Source organism: Leiobunum rupestre, chromosome 2, assembly GCF_980474605.1.
Source record: "Leiobunum rupestre chromosome 2, qqLeiRupe1.1.hap1, whole genome shotgun sequence".
Taxonomy (NCBI): domain Eukaryota; kingdom Metazoa; phylum Arthropoda; class Arachnida; order Opiliones; family Sclerosomatidae; genus Leiobunum; species Leiobunum rupestre.
In genome coordinates, this window is record NC_143385.1 from 28,222,080 (window position 1) to 28,242,985 (window position 20,906).

Here is a 20,906-nt window from a genome sequence, read left to right on the forward strand (position 1 = left end):
CCCAAAATCCTTCAGACAGCTCGTCTGCTATTTATTAAAATAATTAGAGTGCAATACACTACCTACGTGGAATGCCTGAATCTGTTTCATTGCGCCGAATTCCATTCGACCGAAAAAGCCGCACTTTGGCGGATTTAGGATTCGGTCTAATGGGATTGTCCCATTAGACCGAAAAAGCCGCACTTCTCCGGGTTTAGGATTCGGTTTTATCCGTTGCAGCATCTGTCAAAACAGCATACCTAACCTAACCTCACCTCACCTCACCTAACCTAACCTAACCTAACCTAACCTAACCTAACCTCACCTCACCTCACCTAACTGGGCGTACCATAAAGGTATTACGTTTTAACAAAAATACTTGAAATTTTAAAGTATAATAAAAAACATTTAATTAAATGAAGACCAAAAAATCGTTTCCAACAGACGCTTCCATACAAAATCAAAAGGAGTAGAAAGAAAAACTAGTGTTCGGAATTGTTTATTCATTATCCACAAATTTTCCGATTTATTTAAAAAACGTTGGTAAAAAGAATATCATTTTAACTTATTTAATTATGTTTTTACGCAACCAAGCATATAATTGTTTGTTTTATTTAAATAAAAGGCTTATTCACTTTCGATTATTTAAACATTTTACAAGTTTTATTCAACTATAACCAATATATTGGTTATTTAAATAAATTTTATTTAAATATAGCAGAGCTTATTTTATTCATGGATAAAAATTAATTGACTGCCGAACACTAAGAAAAACTACTACTACTATTTTACGTAGTCGTAACCAATCAACCAATTGTTTAATTTCCAATTTAAGTCAATAAATTGACATCGCAATGCAAATATTCCAGCATCCCACAATTCTACTACTAAATCAAGTGGTATATTTTCCGATATTAAGGGTAATAAAATGTTCTACAAAGAAAATGCACTAAGAAAAAAATTATATTCGGTTTAGTTGTTATCAGAAGTTTATAATATCTTTCTAATAAAGAAGTATACGACTAGGGATTGCAATTGCCGGATTACTCATCCAGCAATCCAGCTGGATCCAGCACATTTTTCGGTCTGCTGTCATCCCTTTCGTGAGGAACCAACAGGTGTGGGGCGGCAGTATTCATCATCTCCCTAAATGCTTCGTCAGCGACCAAACTGAATGGGAATCCACCTTTCGCGATCATTTTTATAAGCGAAAGATCCAAATAATTCGCTTTAGAAGATGACGTATTTCCTGTTTTTTTGGCTTTCTTAGCGGGTAAAATCGTCAAAAACGCGTTTTTGGAATCCCTCTTCTCCTTTAGTCTCAGTATCAAATTATCGTTTTTGCGCATAGTCTTAAAAAGTAATAGAAATATTAAACGCATTGAACCAGAACAATAGTAGGGACTGTTTTTTTGTGAATGAGGAAACCAAAAATATAACCTTGATATGTCGTTCCAAGTTGGTAGAACTACTCCGACATCCTTTAACAACGTTCTCCCAATGAATAGATATACCATCATTAAGGGCTGCGTGCCCAATATAAATGAAATGATCTTGTATGTTATACGCGCCATATTGTCCATCGGCGAATGATGACACTTTTGACGTAGTTGGATTCTGAACGGTTTGGTGACTTTTGGGTGGCGCTAAGAGACGCGTGAGAAGATGCATTTGTACTCGATGAATTGTCCGAAATGTTGAGAGCACTCTCGCTCGAAGACATCTTATAACTAAACTGTTGGACGACACGGAACACTTAATTATTAAGTTTTAGCGATAAAGATTTAAAATTCGTTGCAACTTGCAATGTGGCTTAAAAATTCATTTTTGGTGTTAACATTGAGGATCTGGTGAGTCCGCAGCGATGCGGGGTGGACAGCATAGTTTTTGGGGGGCAAGGGGCAGTTGCCCCCAGAAATGGAGTTGAACAAATTGGGTCGTGTTTGGTGTCGTACTCGAGGGTATGTTCCACGCAGAGTCGAATAAGACCATACGGTGACCCGTTTTTGAACACTATAATTAGAATCAAATTTGAACGCCATTTTTAGCATTCAAATATGACTGTTTCAGCGTACTGCCACAGTGACCTGTCATTGAACGCTAAAACGTTCAATTTAGAATGCTGTTTTTTTAGAGTGCAGGAACCTCAGTTGACTTTGAGCTTTGAAACCGTTCATACACCACTGTCGAGCTAAAAAGGTTTTACGTGTTTTATCGCTTTAGGTGTATTGTGTGACTGTGTGTGTTCGGATAACACCGCAAATATTACGAAGGCAATCAACATAAATGACGTGTTTGTGTCTCCATGGCCTGTCCATGAAACAAACACCCAGCGATACCAGTATCGACGAATCAGACCAACATCCCTTTAATGGTAAATATTTCTTTGGTTCTCTAGACGTCTCTGGGACCTTATTTGAAAGTAATATAACCTCTAATATTTTTGGCCCCCACCCCTAAGTTCTAATGTTGGCCGCTTCCTCTGACGGCATCGGCATTTTCGGGGCTGCTTATCGATAAGTTACTAAGTTAGATTCTAACATTGTTTGGGGTCTTCCGTAAAAATTTATTTAAGGTTATAAATTTAATTTTGGCGGATTGTTAGAATCAACCTTTCGGAAATGCTAGCTTTGGGGGCAGTCCACAAAATAAACGTTTTCGATATAACCTCCTTATAAAGAGTAAAAGTTCTAAATACAACCTTAATTACGTAAGTTACTCTGAACCCTTAACCATAAACCAGGGTTTGCCGATTTGAGCCTCGTTTAAGTAAAAATAAATTTAAGAGGTTTGGGGGTTTAAAACTCCCCCGAAATGTTGATGACGGCGGAAGTTACGCTAAAAAAGTAAAAATTTTGATCCCAAAATCGATGGGAAGCTGACTTCCTTGATTAACATTGCATCTAACAAAGGGAATTATTTGATAATTATTCAATACATCCTTTTAATGGTAAATACTCAAAGGGTGTTTTAGATTTTATCCAAGTGAAAAAGTAGAGGAAAATGCATTAAGTATTTCGGAAAAGAACAGAGATTTAATGTGTTTTCCCGATCTTTACCCAACCGGAAATTATGGAAAATATTCTGATTTTCGTCTTCAAAGAGTTTTAAACAGAGATAGAAGGTCTTCTAGAAATGATCAATATTTTTTTGATCATCTATACGATAGTGAATTTAAAGGATTAACAAGCAGCATCGATCATATGTTGCGTATGAGTTCAAATAAAAAAATTTATGTGAGTGTAAGTCAATTTGAGGCTAACGATAAAGAGTTAGAAGCTAGTTTAACGGCTTATATGCAAAACGTCCGAGGTACACAGGAATATTGGTAAAAGCGTTATGGTGAAGTCAAAGGGATGTGTTTTGCTCTTGGAGCACCAACGTGTTTTATATTATTTAACCCAGCAGAATATGACTGGCATGAATTGCACGATAATTTGCGATCATTCTACCCATCTGGTGAAGAAGGTTCTAAAATTTCGACTTGTGAATAATGCTCAAACGATACAGTGGCTTTTACACGCCATTATCATAGCCGTTTTCAAGTCGTATGGCAGAAGCTCCTTATGTATAAAGAAAAGCCCATATTGGGGGAAGTGAAACATTTTTTTGAAGAATCAAAGTCACGGTGCTCTGCATATTCGTTGCATTTTATGGATAAAAGATGCGCCAAAAATTGGTGAGGCATCCGATGAGGAAGTTTTGAAGTTAATTTTGAAATATATCACCTGTGCTTTACCAGATAAAAGTAGCAGTCTTACTATGTATGACTTAGTATCCAAATATCAGTGGCATAAATATAACCCATCTTGTTTAAGAAAGAAAAAAACAAGGAAACCAATTTATAACGCGATGCCGTTTTAAATTTCCCAGAGAAGTTACTAGTGTAGCGAAATTGAATAAAGTTGACAGTACTATAAGTCATCATGTATCGGGGAAGTCTTCCAAAAAGATGAACTCGTTCCCTATATCCAAGATTGAAACAAATATTAACGATTATAATTTGTTACTTCTTTTGGCATGCAAAGGCAATGTCGACATTCAGTTTGTTGCCGATGGAAAAATGGCTATTTCTCGTTATATCACTTCATATGTCACGAAGAAAGAGAAATCCGATAAAGAGAATTAGTGGAATGATTTATCAAACCAAGATTTTCTTGGTCGTCTTTGTGCTTTAGGTTTAAAGGCTGAATTAATTGTTCTTTGCTATATAGGTTTCATTTAACCCCCTTACTAATCAATTGTTATTTGAGATAAGATAGATAAAGAGTAGACGTTTTACATTGTTATATAATAGATTTAAAAAAGGAGTTTTTTTGGTTGCTGAATGATGTGTAAGTTCATTGATTCATGACGTCATATTGTATAATGAAGTATTAGGCACTTGCCTCACTGATCTCAACCGGAGAAGTCATGTATGTTAATTGTAAATAATAACTATGTTTTTAACTTAATGTGTTAATCAAATAAAACCGTTTTTATTGCAAGTTATTATGATTTCTTTTCTACGATTGCCAAATTCCGTAACATGTGGTTGCTTTGAACGTGGTTTAACTACAGTGAGCTAAAAGGAAGTTTGTAAAGGCCCTGTTGGACAGTTTGGAATGGCAGAAGCACGGTTGTTAGTAAGTGGAATCAAACCTTTGACTCAAGATAATTATAAGAGTTGGTATAATATTGGGGATTAGTAGTAGTTTTAACAAATGTGTTAATCAAATAAAACAGTTTTTATTGCAAGTTATTATGATTTCACTTCTACAATTGCCATATTCCATAACAGCTCGTTATATCACTTCATATGTCACGAAGAAAGAGAAATCCGATAAAGAGAATTTGTGGAATGATTTATAAAACTAAGATCTTCGTGGTCGTCTTTGTACTTTAGGTTTAAAAATTGGTAGCTATAAGGCGGCAGATTGATTAACCCAGCAGCATTTATATGGAAAGTCTGAATCTTTCGTATTTATTAATACCGTGCCCAAAGCACACAGGAAGCGCTTACTAAAGCGTTCCAGAGATCTGCAATCTCTAAAAGAGAGTGATCCTGAAAGCGAAGATATATTTATGGTACAACTGGTTGATGATATCTATCGAAATCACTCGTTGAAAAGAGAAGGAACCTTTTTATGTAACTGGGCCAGATTCTACTATCGTGTGCCAAAGAATTCTACCACGAAAGGTGCTAGTGACATGTTAGAGTTACTGAACGGATTTGCATTAGTCAAGATTAGGATTAAACCTTTTCTTGTTCAACATCCACAGCACGAACCAAATAAATCTGAATCCGAAGCTGAAATTTTTTTTTTTGGGTTGCCATTACGGTTATGTAGTTTTTAGTGTGTTTTGATAAATACATACAGCGTCGGTCACTAGAAGGTGATAATCAAAAACTACACAATTTTAAAGGTATACGGTAGCCTCGTAAATTACGTATGTGTGTAACCCCAAAAAATAAAATTTATTGGAATTTCTTTACATTTAAAACTGTTTATTATCCACTCAAATACCAGTCCCTTCTTGGTTGCAGCGAATGACTCAGGTCTACCTATAAATCACCTTCTTTACTCGGCGTAGCTAAGCTTTTTCCAATAAAATATGTCCCTTCTTAAGAACTATACACGCATATATTTCTTAAATTGTTTTATTTGTTATATTTTATAAATTATATAGTTATATATTATATATATATATCAATTTAAAATGAACGTATTTAAACATATAGAAATATACAATGAAAATAAATAGTTTAAAGCATACATTGACACTTATCATACCACAACTATATAAATGAACAGTGAACAATACATTACTAAATTTTTTATATTTATTTCCAATATGTTTACTGTTTAGTAAAATCGTAGACATGTTTCTCCAATTATACTTTTTTACAAATGTTTTTAAGAAGTACACAATTCTATGTCTTAAAAATATTTTCGCGTGGGTACAATACAGCTAGTAATGTTGTTCTACTTTTTTAAGTTATGGAATGAAATTGAGCCTTATCCAAAATCCCTATTTTAAATAAAACAAGTTGGCAAGCCAAAATATCCCTCTCCTCGGAAGAATTTCCCTAGTTGTACTAATGTATCGAGATGACCCTTAATGATATATCACCGCAATTAAGAGTTATTTACTGAAAACGTAATCCTGGTTCGATCCCACCCGGTATAAAATTTTAATTATAATAAAATAATTGAGACGAAACAACCGAAATTAATTAATTCAGAATATTATAAACTAAGTAGTTACAACAGTGAGTTAGATGTACTATAAAAAGGCACAATTGAGTTTAACCCTCCTAACAGTAAAAGTTTATCAATTAATACGAAGCCAATTTCAATGAAAGAAATCTCTACAGAGGGTACATGTTATTAGTTTTCTCACTTACGCAATACTTGACGCATCTTTAACGCTCTTTTTACCTCTCCGAGGGGACTTTGTACCCTAGGAGCAAAAATAATTCATAGAAAAATTTATAATAATAACCCAATCAATCAGACTTCAGAGCAAAAATAACAAATAGAAAAATATAAAATAACTCAATCGATCAGGCTTCAGAGCAAAAATAACCTATAAAAATATTTAATATTAACCCAATCGATCAGCCTTCAAACAAAAATACTTAATAGAAAATATATAATATTAACTCCATCGATCAGGCTTCAAAGAAAAAATAACCGGAAGAAAAATATAACGCAATCAAGCAACAAATTCGTTCAAAAATTTAGAAACCCAACAATAGAAAATTTCATTATAGCAAGGAGTGCGACACCTTACCATTAACAAACAGGAATTTTCGACGTTATTATTATGAAACCGGATAAGCTAAATAACACGACCTACACACTGTAAGGGTTCCTCCAAAAATGGACATTTTCGTGGAAAAAATAACCTCAAACAAGATTTGACCCTAGATTTTCATACGTAAAATATTTAGACTTTAACAGGTTCACAAAAATTAAAAAACCAAGTTCCATAAACAATATATACAGATATTTTATTAATCCGTTTAGTAAAAAACCCGACTTATCATAATGGTTCCTTTACTTCAAAATTTTCCGTAAGGAAGTCAATGGCTCGGCGGTGAACTATCCGCATTGTTACAATGCGACCCGAGTTCAATTCCTGATCACGATCAAATTTTACATTAAAATACTAAAATATTTAATTTAATATAAGATAAATATAATCTATAAATATTTAATTAAATATAAGATTAATATAATCTATAAATATTTAATTAAATATAAGATTAATATAATCTATAAATATTTAATAAAATATAAGATTAATATAATCTATAAATATTTAATTTAATATAAGATTAATATAATCTATAAATATTTAATAAAATATAAGATTAATATAATCTTTAAATATTTAATTAAATATAAGATTAATATAATTTATAAATATTTAATTAAATATAAGATTAATATAATTTATAAATATTTAATTAAATTAAAGATTAATATAATTTATAAATATTTAATTAAATATAAGATTAATATAATTTATAAATATTTAATTAAATATAAGATTAATATAATTTATAAATATTTAATTAAATATAAGATTAATATAATTTATAAATATTTAATTAAATATAAGATTAATATAATTTATAAATATTTAATTAAATATAAGATTAATATAATTTATAAATATTTAATTAAATATAAGATTAATATAATTTATAAATATTTAATTAAATATAAGATTAATATAATTTACAAATATTTAAAATTATGTAGAATAAATTATAGTACCTAACGTTATAACTTTGTAAAGGACATTCGCCAAAGCTGTTTTTTAGAAAAACACCGTAACATAACAAGCGTTTGGTGGCTGAGTGGTTAGAGTAATTCTCGTGCACGAGGCAGACCCAGGTGTACAATTGGTGGAAATCCTGCCATTGGGCGTTGAGAGGTTGCATAACACTCAGCACTCGATCCGTCCCAAAGTCATTAAGAAGAAGTTGGAGAGAAAACGCCCGTACAAACACAACAAACCCAGCACCCACAACAATCTTAACACAAACTCAACACCCACAACACGAACTTAACATTCACAACCTACACATAAACATTACAATAACGAAATATCCAATCAAACTGAATTAAACCTGGCGCGACGGTGAGCGTTGACGAAGAACGATCAACCAAACCAAACCCAACCGCAAATCAATCACCGTCACACCCTTCGAGAAATTGCGAACGCAATGATTAACCTTTGCAAGGATAATAAAAAAAATTTGATGCATCCTCGTGATCACTGTGATTTCTAAACAACTTGATCAGGATCATTTTTGGAATTGTAAAATTAAATTTTATATTTTATATGTGCACAGTCTACATCTACGCAAATTTTCTGGCAAAAATAATTTCTTTGTTTTCACCAATCTTTTCAGTTGTATTAAAATTCCGTATAAGGTAGCCTGAATTTTCTTGTAGAAAATAAATGATACGAGAAAACACCCTTGATTTAAATGGAAACGAAAATACGGATCACATGAAAGAAATACCTTAATTTAAGTAAAAACTAAAAGAGGGGTCAAGCGATTTTTTCAAATGGCGAGTGTACTTCGGGTAGTAAGCCAGCTCTAGACATTTCGTAAACTTTTTTTAAAGCAACATTTTTTTATTAATTCACGTTGACTATTCCAAAAGTGTTGGTGCCACATGATGTTGAAGGACAACAACAGCGTTTGAATTTAGTCACGCCTTTAGATAAATGCCCAATTTATTTGGTTAGTTCTCATCAGGACCTTAGTACTTCAAGGAATTAGAGAAAAACACTTCAACAAATTCGTCAATATTTTTCGGAATTTTGTCTTGTCCTTACAATGTCATGTCTCCAATTCTTTGTTGGAGAAACGTCTTCCAGACTCTTTGAAAAGATAGCGTAAGCTCACAACCATAATTAAAATATAGTACGCCACTACTCCGACCAAGAGAATGGCTTCATAAGCTCTTATGCATTCTCTGATTTAAACAGCCACATGGGTTAAAGGTATTCTCGGCTTCACTTTGATCAAGTAATATATCCTGATCTTTGAGATTTTTTCAAATTTAGTGGTATCAGTCCCGTTGAATGAAATTATAGGAATATGCTAAGAGTTCAACCAATATGCTAATTTGGCAGGGTAACTACACGCTGCTTCCAAAAGTTAAATGGCTTAGACGAATCCATGATATTAAATATGGTTTATTATATGATGAACATAATTATATTCAAGCTGTATAATTTGATTTTCCTTACACTGCTTTGCGGTGATTTCCATTTCATATTTAACAGCATTTGTTGCCAACGTACGAAAATTGTTCTGAAATTAGTTTTAATTATATCTGACTACTGTGTAGACATTTAGAGCTGGCTTCCCTAAGATTCTTTGAATTTAATACCAACAACGTACTCTATATCCCAAGGGAAACAAGCTTTAAGGAAAATATATACTTAATGGACATGTGATAAATTATTAAGAACGAATATAAATGTGACTTCTACTACAAAAACCGTGGGAATTTATCTCAGCTACTCTAACAAGTTGGAAAGCCAAAATATACCTCTCCTCGGAAGAATGGTCCCTAGTGGTATTAATTTCTCGACACGACCCCCAAAGATATCTCCGAAATTCAGAGTTATTTACGAAAAACGTATTCTCGGTTCAAACCATGCCCGGTATAAAATTTTAATTTAAATAATTGAGACGAAACAATCGAGTTTAATTTATTCAGAATATTATAAATTAAGTAGTTACAACAGCGAGTTAGACTTACTAAAACAATGCACAATTGAATTTAAACCTTTTTACAGCACATGTTTATCAGTTGAATATAATACTAAGCAAATTTTAATGAAAGAAATATCTACAGATGGTAATTTTATTCTTCTCGCTTACGAAATACTTGCCGCATCTTTAACGCTCATTTTATTTCAACACTCGTAGACTTCCAGTTGACGTTGTAACACATAACGCATGAAAAAGACCAATGCCCTCCAATTTCCAATATCATATAATGACTCGCACACCCAGGAAATCATTGACTGCGTTAGAAATCGTAGATATCCAAATATCCACACCAAATATATTTACAAGAAGCAAAAACCTTACCATCAACAAAGCACAGAGAGCCACTTGACTAACCGCCAGCTCTTAAAGCAATAAACGTTAAATTATCGTCTTTGAATTAACACAACTATATATAGGTCGTTAATAATGCCCGTAAATAAGTAACAAAAAACTAAATAAGTGGACCACCCACAGGGTCTACCCTTTAACCCTCTTATCTCGGCTGACTGCGCTAAAACAAGATTTAACCTTTAAAATTTCATTCGTAAAAAAACCAGATTAGGCTTTCATAAATTCATTAATAAAATAAGACTTTATTACCTATTATGCTTACGATGCGTGTCTTAATTTCAGTGAACCTAAGCAGCTATCGGTGGTTCTGTGGTAGAGCGCTCGACTGCCAAGCCGAATGGTCTGAGTTCGAAACCTGGGTGGTGCATTCGTTTTTAATCAATAGAGAAACGCTAAATTAGAATTTCTTCGATGCAATAATTTTAATTTCATTTCTATTTCAATTAAACCAAAATTTCGTACTCTATTAAATACGCTTCCGATAAAGCTGAAGGTCTAATTTTCAATAAGGCGTAACAAGTGTCGGTGGTTCTGTGGTAGAACGTCCGCCTGTCAAGCAGGAGGTCTCGGGTTCAAATCCCACCCGATGTGATCCCAAATTGATACTAAGACGAATACCGTGTACAACTAGTGGAAACCCTGCCATTGGACGTTGAGAGGTAGCATTACACTCAGCACTCAGTCCGTCCCAAAGTCATTAAAAAGAAGTTGGAGAGAAAACGCCCATATAAACACAACAGACTCAACATGCACAACCATCAGAAAACAAACACAACAAATTCAACACTCACAACCTACGCAAAAACATTACAAAAACGTAATACACCAAACCGTCACGACGGTGAGCGAAAAAACACCATCCAAACCAAACCGCAAATGAATCCGTTAACGCTCACCGTCACACGGTGGTTTTGCCAACCCTTCGAGAAACTGCGAACGCAGAGATCTCGAGGTGAGGTGGCGGAGTGGTTAGCACTTTCGCCTCGCAGCAAGAGGAGCCGGGTTCGATCCCAGCTTGTGGCACTGGGTGAAAACTCGGAACAACTCCTTCTGCGTTGAGTTTGCAAGTTCTCTCCTCACTGGTTTAAGGGGTTTTCCCCCGAGCTCTTCGGTTTCCCCTTCCATTAAAAAACTTGTCAAAGGTTAACGGTAATAGTTAGTGTAGGGAGCTGTTGGCTCGATCGTGTGGCATGCAGGGCTTGCCACCACCCTCCTACGCATTGTAACCCGGCCACCTGAATTAAAGGCTTCAAAAGTCGCTTGATGACTTAGGCCTAAGGTGGTGCCTTGGGTATTAGCCTAGCTGATTATTATTATTATAAAAAAAAAAAAAAAACTGCGTACGCAGTGATTACACTTTGCACCGAAAATGCGAACGCGTTCGCAGGCCTGACAGACAGACCCGCAGACAGACACGGTGGTTGTATAACCCCTCCTAGGGGACTTACTCCTCTCGGAGAGGTAAAAATATGCTAGGAAGACGTAAATCTATAGTCAATCTAATTTCTATTAAGTAGAGCAAATAAAATCGTTTTAAATTCTAATGAGTAAAATCAATATGTTAATTCATGTTCTTGCAATATTATGGCGGTATTTTGATAACAAAATGAAGGACAGACTGTCCATATTTTGGGTCAAGAATACTGTCCTAATTATGTGGCTCGGTTGGCCTTCAACATATTATCCGTTATTCTAGCCTTTTATTAAGGATATCGATGTCCTGCCAATAATATAAGAACTAATTAAAGGCAAATGTACCCTTAGTATTTTTGTCGCCACGAACAGGTGAAAAAATTTTAGCTCCCATTTTGGCTTTAGATATTTATGGCATTGCTACAAAATCCCTAAAATTATAGGGTATAGGATAAAGATCGCCTTGGAGATAAACTTCCCTGATTTTAAAAGATTCGAATATTCTGTCAATATCGTGTAAGAACTAATTAGAGTAGTTTACCATTAATAAACTGGATCATTTGCAACTCTTGCCAATACATACATTAATATATATTAATTAGCCAAGAATAATTTTTAGCGTTTTCTTTATTTGAGCACAATAGGGAAATATTTCTTCTTCCGCTGTATGTTTCTTTAAGGACCTCACGTATTTGCAATTCCATATATTTCGCCAATTTACTCTTTTTCTAGAAGTACACAGTAAACGATAGTTAAATTGTTGTAAAACCTTTTTCTTGGAGATACTTCTTTGTCGTTGCAAACTGTCCATCCCGTTCCAATCCCAGGGTTTTTTAAAGCGTTGTGGCCACTTTCGCAGTTACCTCCTATGTGAACTACAGCGGCTATAGTTTTAAAAAAGATTTCATTAATTTTAACTTTGTAAGAAATGCATCCTTTTATTGGAGTGTCAATTTTAAACCTTTCAGCTTCTCTATAAGAAAACCTCACCAGATTAAGAAAGAGTGACTAGTGGCAGACGGAAACTAGAAATACCAGAACAGCAACATACGTCATAACACACAAACTACACGCAGTAACACGCGCACATACACGGTGATTGTAAAACCTCTCCTAAAGAACATAAGTTCCTTGGAGAGGTTTTAATTAAAAAAAAATACATATTTTAAACACCACTATTAGACTAGCATAGCCAAGCAGTAAGTTTTTAAATATCATAATAAAAACTTAAACCAACCCTCAAATAGCATAGCACCATAAACCTTAGAAATATGAAATGTATTTAAAAAAAACATATATTTCACGTTTTACCACTTTAAAATTTATTTAATATTGAACGATTCAAATTAGTACTAAAATTCGACAGTAACTTATAATATTTGATTATACAGTATATGTTGCAACAAAATTATAAAATGTTACAATACATAATAATATCAATAATCAGCTGGGCGGGTGCCTCCCTCATACTGCATGTCTTAATTGTTTGATGGTCTCTAAGCAAAAGCGTTCCTAAACGTTCCCTCCCATTCCCTCTCGTATTGGGGTTTCTCTCCGGAGTTTTGCCCATCTCTGGAACCATCCATCCATCCATCCATGTCAGCTTTTTCGCTTAACTGCGCGTGTCTCGTACATTATAAAAACTCACTAAATCCTTATGACATTTCAATACAATATTTTTTATGTGATATTAGTTATATCTAAGACCATTTACACCTGGACTACAATGCCAACGTTATAACTCCGATTTCAGAGTGTCCGCTACAAAACACCACCAAGTGGAAAAAATTCGCGAAAGTAATCCACAAACATGCAGCAACCGCCCCTTTTTTGATCCCCCTTCTTTAAGAGGTGAACGGTTCGCGCTCTCTTCCGCTGTTTTTTCTCGGACTCGGGGTTCCTCTTCATTTCTAGCGGGTGTCAAAATAAATCTTCGGTGGTCTGCAACTTCTCGGCCGTTAAGTGGTTAAGCCTAGGGCCCTGGGCATCAATAATGCTGGCTATTTGGTGATCTTATGGTGCATTTTCAATTTTACGGTATCTAACACCATGGATGTTAAAAATGATTAAAAACATTTCCTTAAAAACTTAGATAATTCATAATTTAACATACCTCCAACAAGTTGCCAAAACGTTTTAGGTGAAATTTCAATAAACTTTGCCATGTGGTTTCCACTTAAGCCTTGACGCCGTAAATAACGGGCGAAAACTGGTCACGACTCGCGGGGCGACCGAGCTAATCGTCGGGAAAGGAGAGTGACGCTATGAACGAAAGGAGCGCGAAGTTAACACGTTTTTTCATCCCGAATTCCCTTGTGGACGAGAGTTGTCTCTAAATAACGATGGTGGCGTTGGGGTAGCGGCAACACTAACCTAACAACTACGCCTACCTTCATTGCAGTCCAGGTGTAAATGGTCTTAGGTGTAATTAATGGTCTCATAAAATAGCCCCCCCCCCCCAAAATGATTTTAGTGGATGCTCGAATTGGCTATAAATTGAGTCGCCTCAATTATTAAATTCACATTTAGTACCTGTAACCTGCTATGCTACGACTTACTTAACGAATGCAGAAAATGCCGATATGCATCTTGTGTATAGACTCGCTCAAGGAAATGCGGTTAAAGTGCGTCGCTTTTGTATCAGGAGCACTTTCCCCAAAGACAGCTTCCAAATCGACAAACGTTCACAGCGGTTGAAAGATGCTTAAGAGAATCTTGAAAATACAACCCACGGGACCTGCTACTGCAGAAGGAGACTTTCCAGAAGACGTGGAGGAACAAGAACTTACTATCCTACGACAAGTACGAGACAATTTGGACGTCAATTGTGAGTTGTCCCACGTATCCTTCGAGGACATCAGTACCACTTATTCCATTTACAAAAGGTTCAATCTTTAAATGAAGCCGATTATCGAAGACGAGTTGAATTGTTTCAGTGGTTTCAGGAGCAGATTAACGACGTCAATTGGTTAAGTACACTCCTAGTTTCTGACGAAGCTAAATTTTCCCGTGATGGAATCTTCAATTAACATAAGTGGCAGCAAGGAAATCCACAGGTGACTACCGTTAGGTCACATCAAGTGCATTTTAGTCTCATCGTCTGGTGCGGAATTGTAGGCGACTATGTAATTGGACCTTATTTTCTTCCGCCAAGACTAACTGGTGAGTTGTTTTTCACCTTTCTAAAATACGGAGCACCCCTCATTTAAGCCTTCGGCTTAGAGCTCATCTTGATGCCGAGTTTCCTCAGAGGTGGTTAGGTCGAATCGGAACTGTTGGATGGCCAGCCAGATCTCCTGATTTGAACCCATGAGATTTTGATATTTGGGGCCATACAAGACTGAAGTTCAAGACGTTGGTGACCTACGTTAACGCATGATTGATTCCTGCGACACAATCCAAAACACGCAAGAAATCTTTGGTCGTGTTCGCTAAATCTTTCAGAAGACGCGTCCAAGCTTGCATACACGCCAATGGTACAACCAATGATCAAAGTTCATGTAACCTCTGAGAAACCATAAAACCATGGAATTTTTACTGTGTCTCTTCGTAATTTAAATCACCTAGTCATTTTAAATCGTAACGATAGCATACATGTACTTCTAGACGTGAACGCTTAGTAAGTTTTTGCTAGTAGAATTTTTTATTCACTTATCTCATATGACGTTTTAACTCCTTGTTAGTCAAATAACACGAATTTTTACCCATACCTAATTTTTACGTTTGTGGACATCTTGAAAATTGGTACACAAGACTAAAGTCCGCAACATTGACGTCCTACGACAAAGCATTATTGATCGCTGGGAAACTATTCGCGACGAAAAAGGGGTCTATTTACGTCAACCGTCTGCTTAAGATTTTCACTTGCTAGCTTCCACAGTGCGTCAAATTTTACCTCCGACGTGTTGTTCCGCCCACCACCGTTAGGGAGCGCAACCAATGGTTTCGGTCACTATTTCGTAACACGGCTCAAATCTTCAAACGTGTTGAAGAATGATTTGCGTGTGCCCTAGTTGACCAAAAAGGAAGCAATTGGGTCCAAGGAATGATAGAAACTGCACAATTGCCCGTTTTTTGACGTTTTGGAGGCAACACCAAATTTTAATACGAAGAAATTCACAAAATTTTAAGCTTATAATTAGAGGTGTCAATGAGCGAGCTGAGACGATATTTGTAGCTTGAAGGTAGCCCAGTTCAGTTCAGGCCCGACTCGATATGCGCTCAGCTCATTAAGGCTCGGTTCAACAGAGGCTCGAATAAAATTTACTCGGCTCGATTTCGGCTGGGGTGACGTTTAAGCTTGCCGAGCCCTATTTGAGTCACGCTCGACTCGTGTATAGCTCGATTCATTAAGGATTTAAAGAATAAGTAGATTAGTCAATTATGAAAAGGGATAATAAAGCTAATCCCTAATCAAATTTGAAATAATTTAAAAACTTACTAATAGCTCGTACCGATAGGTCTTCGAGCAAACAAAAAGACGAGAAACTCGGACCAAATAGATCATCAAGTGAAAAGCGAAATTAAATTAAATAAAATAGTCAGAAATTCAAACGGTAGACCGGTTTCGTCCTATTTCGGACTCGTCAGTACCGTGCGGGAAATCTGGCTTGCGACTATAACACTGAATAGAGAAACTAAGCCTGAATATTAAAAATTTCAAAACGAGTTGCATAGCCGAATAGGGAGTGAGTGGTGGAGATTAGTATATACGCAGTCCATAGGTGGTTACTTTTAACTTATCATTAAGGATTTGTCTCGTCCTAAGCTCACTTGAAACACAACTCGCCCGAAACACAAATCACCCGAAACACAGAATAATTTGCGTATGCCCCAAGTGACCATTTTGTATTTTTTTTTGTAATTCAGTTAAATTTGTACTTATTATATTGGGAGAAAAAAGTTTAAATTCCAGAAGTTACTTTCTTTCAATTGACGTTGTCGCTATGAAACAGCTTGTTATTACTAATTTTTACACGTAGAATACTTTTTTTATTAATAACGAATAACTTTTGATACTAGTGATCGATGTTTAGCAGGCCAATTTCTCGGATAATGTTCAATTGAGGAAAACATTTCTTATTACTTTTTTCACTCCTTTAAATTTGTGCCAGACTTCTTTGGAACAACCTGTACAACGGTTTCAGTGAAATTTTCTCGAAAGTTTGTGAAAATCAATCAAATCTGCTCGCCGTTGTTCGTCAATTCCATATACTATTGTACTATTTCTTTGCTCGATTCAAACATTTTCGAAATCCTAAATACGTTCTTCCGTTGTCCATGTTTTTCAGCGACTACACCATTTTATCAACAACACAATAGAATATAACATGTACACTGATCTTCGTTAAATTAACTACATGCAAAATGTTAAACCACATGTTTCATATAGGTCATCATTTATATGCTAAATAAACGGCAGTTACGGTGTTCAGTTGATCGTGTGAGTTTATGTTTTTCACTTCAATTTTGTAAGAGCGTAGTCGTATTGTGGAATTAAACTGCTAAAGCTCTTACTTTTGTAAAAGCTTTTAAAAAGCATCTTCTGTTATTTCAGTAGAATATCAATGTCTTCGTTGGGTTATGTTGATTATACCATTATCACTGGAGTTCAAATTTTGACGTTAGTCTTAGGCTTGTATTTAGCGAAATCGAAACAGGGCCTGAATGGTTTCGAGGATGTCGCCTTGGCGGGAAGAAACGTTCATTTCCTGCCTCTCTCCATCTCGTTTATGACAACTACGATATCCGGGATTTCCATGATAGTTTTTACTTCGGAAATATACGAATTTGGAATACAATACGGATTATTTTTCTTCTTTTACGGAAGTGTTGGACCCATTGTTTCAGCGCATTTCATGTGTCCAATCCTCCAAAAGCTTCGATGCGTCAGTGTTTCTACGGTGAGTAATGCTAAAAAAATCCAGCATATTTGTCATCACGGTATTTTTGAAAAGAACTCACCTACATAGCTTTACTCTTAACCGAATTAACCCTATAAAATGTTCCTACAGAACAAGGGTGCTCGAATATCCAAATTAAGAACGATAGAAGGTCGAGATCACCATTCTCAAGGTCAAAATCACAACGTTTATTGTAGTTCTTTCTATTAAAAGACTTACGTATGCTTTAATAATAATAAACAGTTGACCACCACCATATTCTTTAGAATTAGCGAAGAATCGTTTGTGGTTTAAAGAAGTTTTATACTATAAGCGATTAAAAGTAAGCGCCACCTTTATTATTTTACAATCATTTCAAGTTTGCGGAAAGAATTCCTGAATTCAGGTATTCATGAAATTCGGCTCAACCAGATTTATTTTCAGGTATTTGATCTTAAACTGATAAATGATCACTCAGAAATAATTTAAAAAAGGCGTCTTAGTTACCACTTCAACGAAATATCCATTTAAACTAACGATTAAAATATTGAAAACGCACCGAAACACGCTACGCGCTACGGCATAGAGACAGTTCAGTGGAAATGCTAAGAGTGGATTTTTGTTATTATTTTTTAACTCTAATCCTAAGTTTCGGCGTTTTGAATCATCAGATTTATTTGTCAAGTGTGAAAATTTATGTAAACGTCGATAAATTTAAAATATACGAGCTCCCTAGAAACCGCCAAACGTTAAGAGCTATTTCTCCCATAAAAAATCAGAACTGACTAACTTGACTCCCTGCGGCGAATTTTGGCCCTATATTTAAGTTTAAACTTCTCCATGGTTACGTGACGAAACGTTTTAAGCTAGCACGTAGAGCGGAGCTAGGCCTAGGGCGTTTCAAAATTGTAAGAATTATTCCCTTAAAAGTGAGAATTCTCACCTGTAAATACTTTGACGGTCCTACTTACAAAAAGTGACGTCATCTCTTCTCACGAGTTCTCTTGAGAAGAGTGAGAATGCCACCAAGCATTCCCACTTGGTTTAATGAAATAACTTATGCGTCAACATTTTCGAATAATGTTTTATTCATTTCAATATGAACAGGAGTGGTCGTAAAATGTTCGTAGTTTAGAGCTTATCTCTTCGTGACAGCTCGCGTTAGGGTTAACGAGCTTCAATCCCCTCGTTGAAATAGAACTGATTTTTAGTAACATTAAAATAACGAAAATTCGAGAAAATATTTTTGAATATAGTAAAATAGTGGTTTCGGCTCATATAAGCTCTGCAACTATAAACCGCCCTATACTGTTCTGAAACTGTTTCATGGACCCCATCTGGAATAAGGCCCTGATGCCCGTGCCTTTATACAGTACTGCACCTCTATCCAATCGAAAACCAACAATAGAAAGTGATAGCTTGACTCTCGACGTTGTCGTTAAAACTTGTCTGATCCTCTAATGCCAACTGCTTCTTTGTCCTCCAATGTCAATTACTTCTGTAGAATTTTAGGGGTTTGTTCCAGGGTATCTAACAAGACCCGCTATAGTCTGAAGAATTTTTATTATTTTACTGAGAAACTTTATTTGATTATCAAGTCGCGTTCTATCTATAAACTATCACTACCATTTCTATTATTGACTACAACTTTTTCCTACCACAAATTGGTTTATTTATTTTGGGTTTTTAACCGTTGATGATTTACATATTTTCTAGTCCGACTCCGGACAGTGGACCCTTTTTAGAGAGTCACCTCTAGGGGGGCTCTCAAGGTGGGTAGGATTATTAGCGCTGGCAAAGTCCGATGGGGTATTTTCGGGTTATTCCCAGAAACTTTCCATACCTAAATCACCGGAATCTCGAGCTTGTTACAATGATTTCGAAATGTAATACAAAAGAAAAGATATTGGGCCTTTCACAAATACATCAAAATATATTATTTACAGCATTTACAATGAATAATTTCTTTTTAACATTTATTATTAAACACATATACATACAACAATTAATTTTTATCATTCAAATTACACTAGTAATACTAAAATTAAAGTTTAAACAATTAATTAATTTTATTCTAATTTATATTCAACGCGTTTTTCAACAACTTCTTTGTTCTCCAATGACAATTACTTCTTTATTATCTATATAGACAATCGCCTTTTATTTCTCAAATGGTAATTGCTTCTTTATTATCTAGGGGAAATTGTCCCTTTATTGTTTAATGGCAATTGCTTTTTCATTGTTTTCTAGATATTAAAACAAAAATATGGCGAAAAATTTCAGAAAGTCTACGAAGTTACAACAATATTAGATCAAGTACGATTTATTTTATTTAATAATATAATTGGTAAATGATGAATTGGCAAAGCATCTGTAGAATAAATAGTACGAAAAAATTATTATGATTGATAAGTTTATTGAGGGAATATAAATTACATTTCGACGCCTTTTTACAATTTATGTATGCTTATGAATAGCAGAAATATTTACCAATCGAAGTTAAAAATATTTTATTTTTATACTACAAGGAAAGTAAGGAATTAATTATTTTATAAAGAATATATTTCATTATTCTTAGGAATATATCCTATGTTAATTCGACCGGCGGCCTTCATGGTCGAATTTTCCCTCTGCACGAAACGGTTGTAATTGTTATTAAAATAGAGAAATTAAAGTAACCGAACTATTTAACGATGAATACTTCCCTTTGGTTTAGAATACAACCCGCAAAAAAACGATCGAAAATATTGGTCAGGAAAAGCATGCTTTCAAACTCATAGCTTTAGAATTTAACGAAGCGGGATCCTACCAGACCGCTAAGAACCTTTTCAATTTAGATAGCTATACTTATTTCGATAAGATAGTTTTAAAAGATTAATGTTTTATCAGGAACCTTTATCCGCGCAACGTACTATAACTACGCTTTCGTACTATACTGCTATCTTCCGCGAGAAAGAAGCATTACAAGGCGCTCAACATAAACTGCGAAACATTATAAAACTTAATGTGAATAGATAGAGCTAGACTGGGATATTTTTGGTCCTTTGTGAGAAAGTCAGCCCTTTCATTCCCTACACACCTACTGTGTCACTTTATCCAAGTAAACGTGACCTGCGTCACCATCCGTTTCAAAACCTTCCAGATATTATGGCATAAGTCATGATTGTTTTTATGATTGTCTATTGCGTTTATAGCCAAAAGACAATCAGTTAAAACCTTTGCACCATCACCTGGACGTTGCCTCTGCGTCCTTAACCAGCAAATACTCTCATATATTGCTAAGAGCTCCAGAGAAAACGCATCCACCTTTTCATTAATGCGACTGACTGTGTTATAGACTTCCGCGCCGTTCCTATACACAACAAATGACACTCCGGCACCCCTACTGGACAACAAACCGTCAGTAAACACCCCATTACCATTGGGTAGGGGCTCCTCGATGTTTATATTGCCCATGACCCCTGGTTGGTCCTCCCAACTCGTAACTC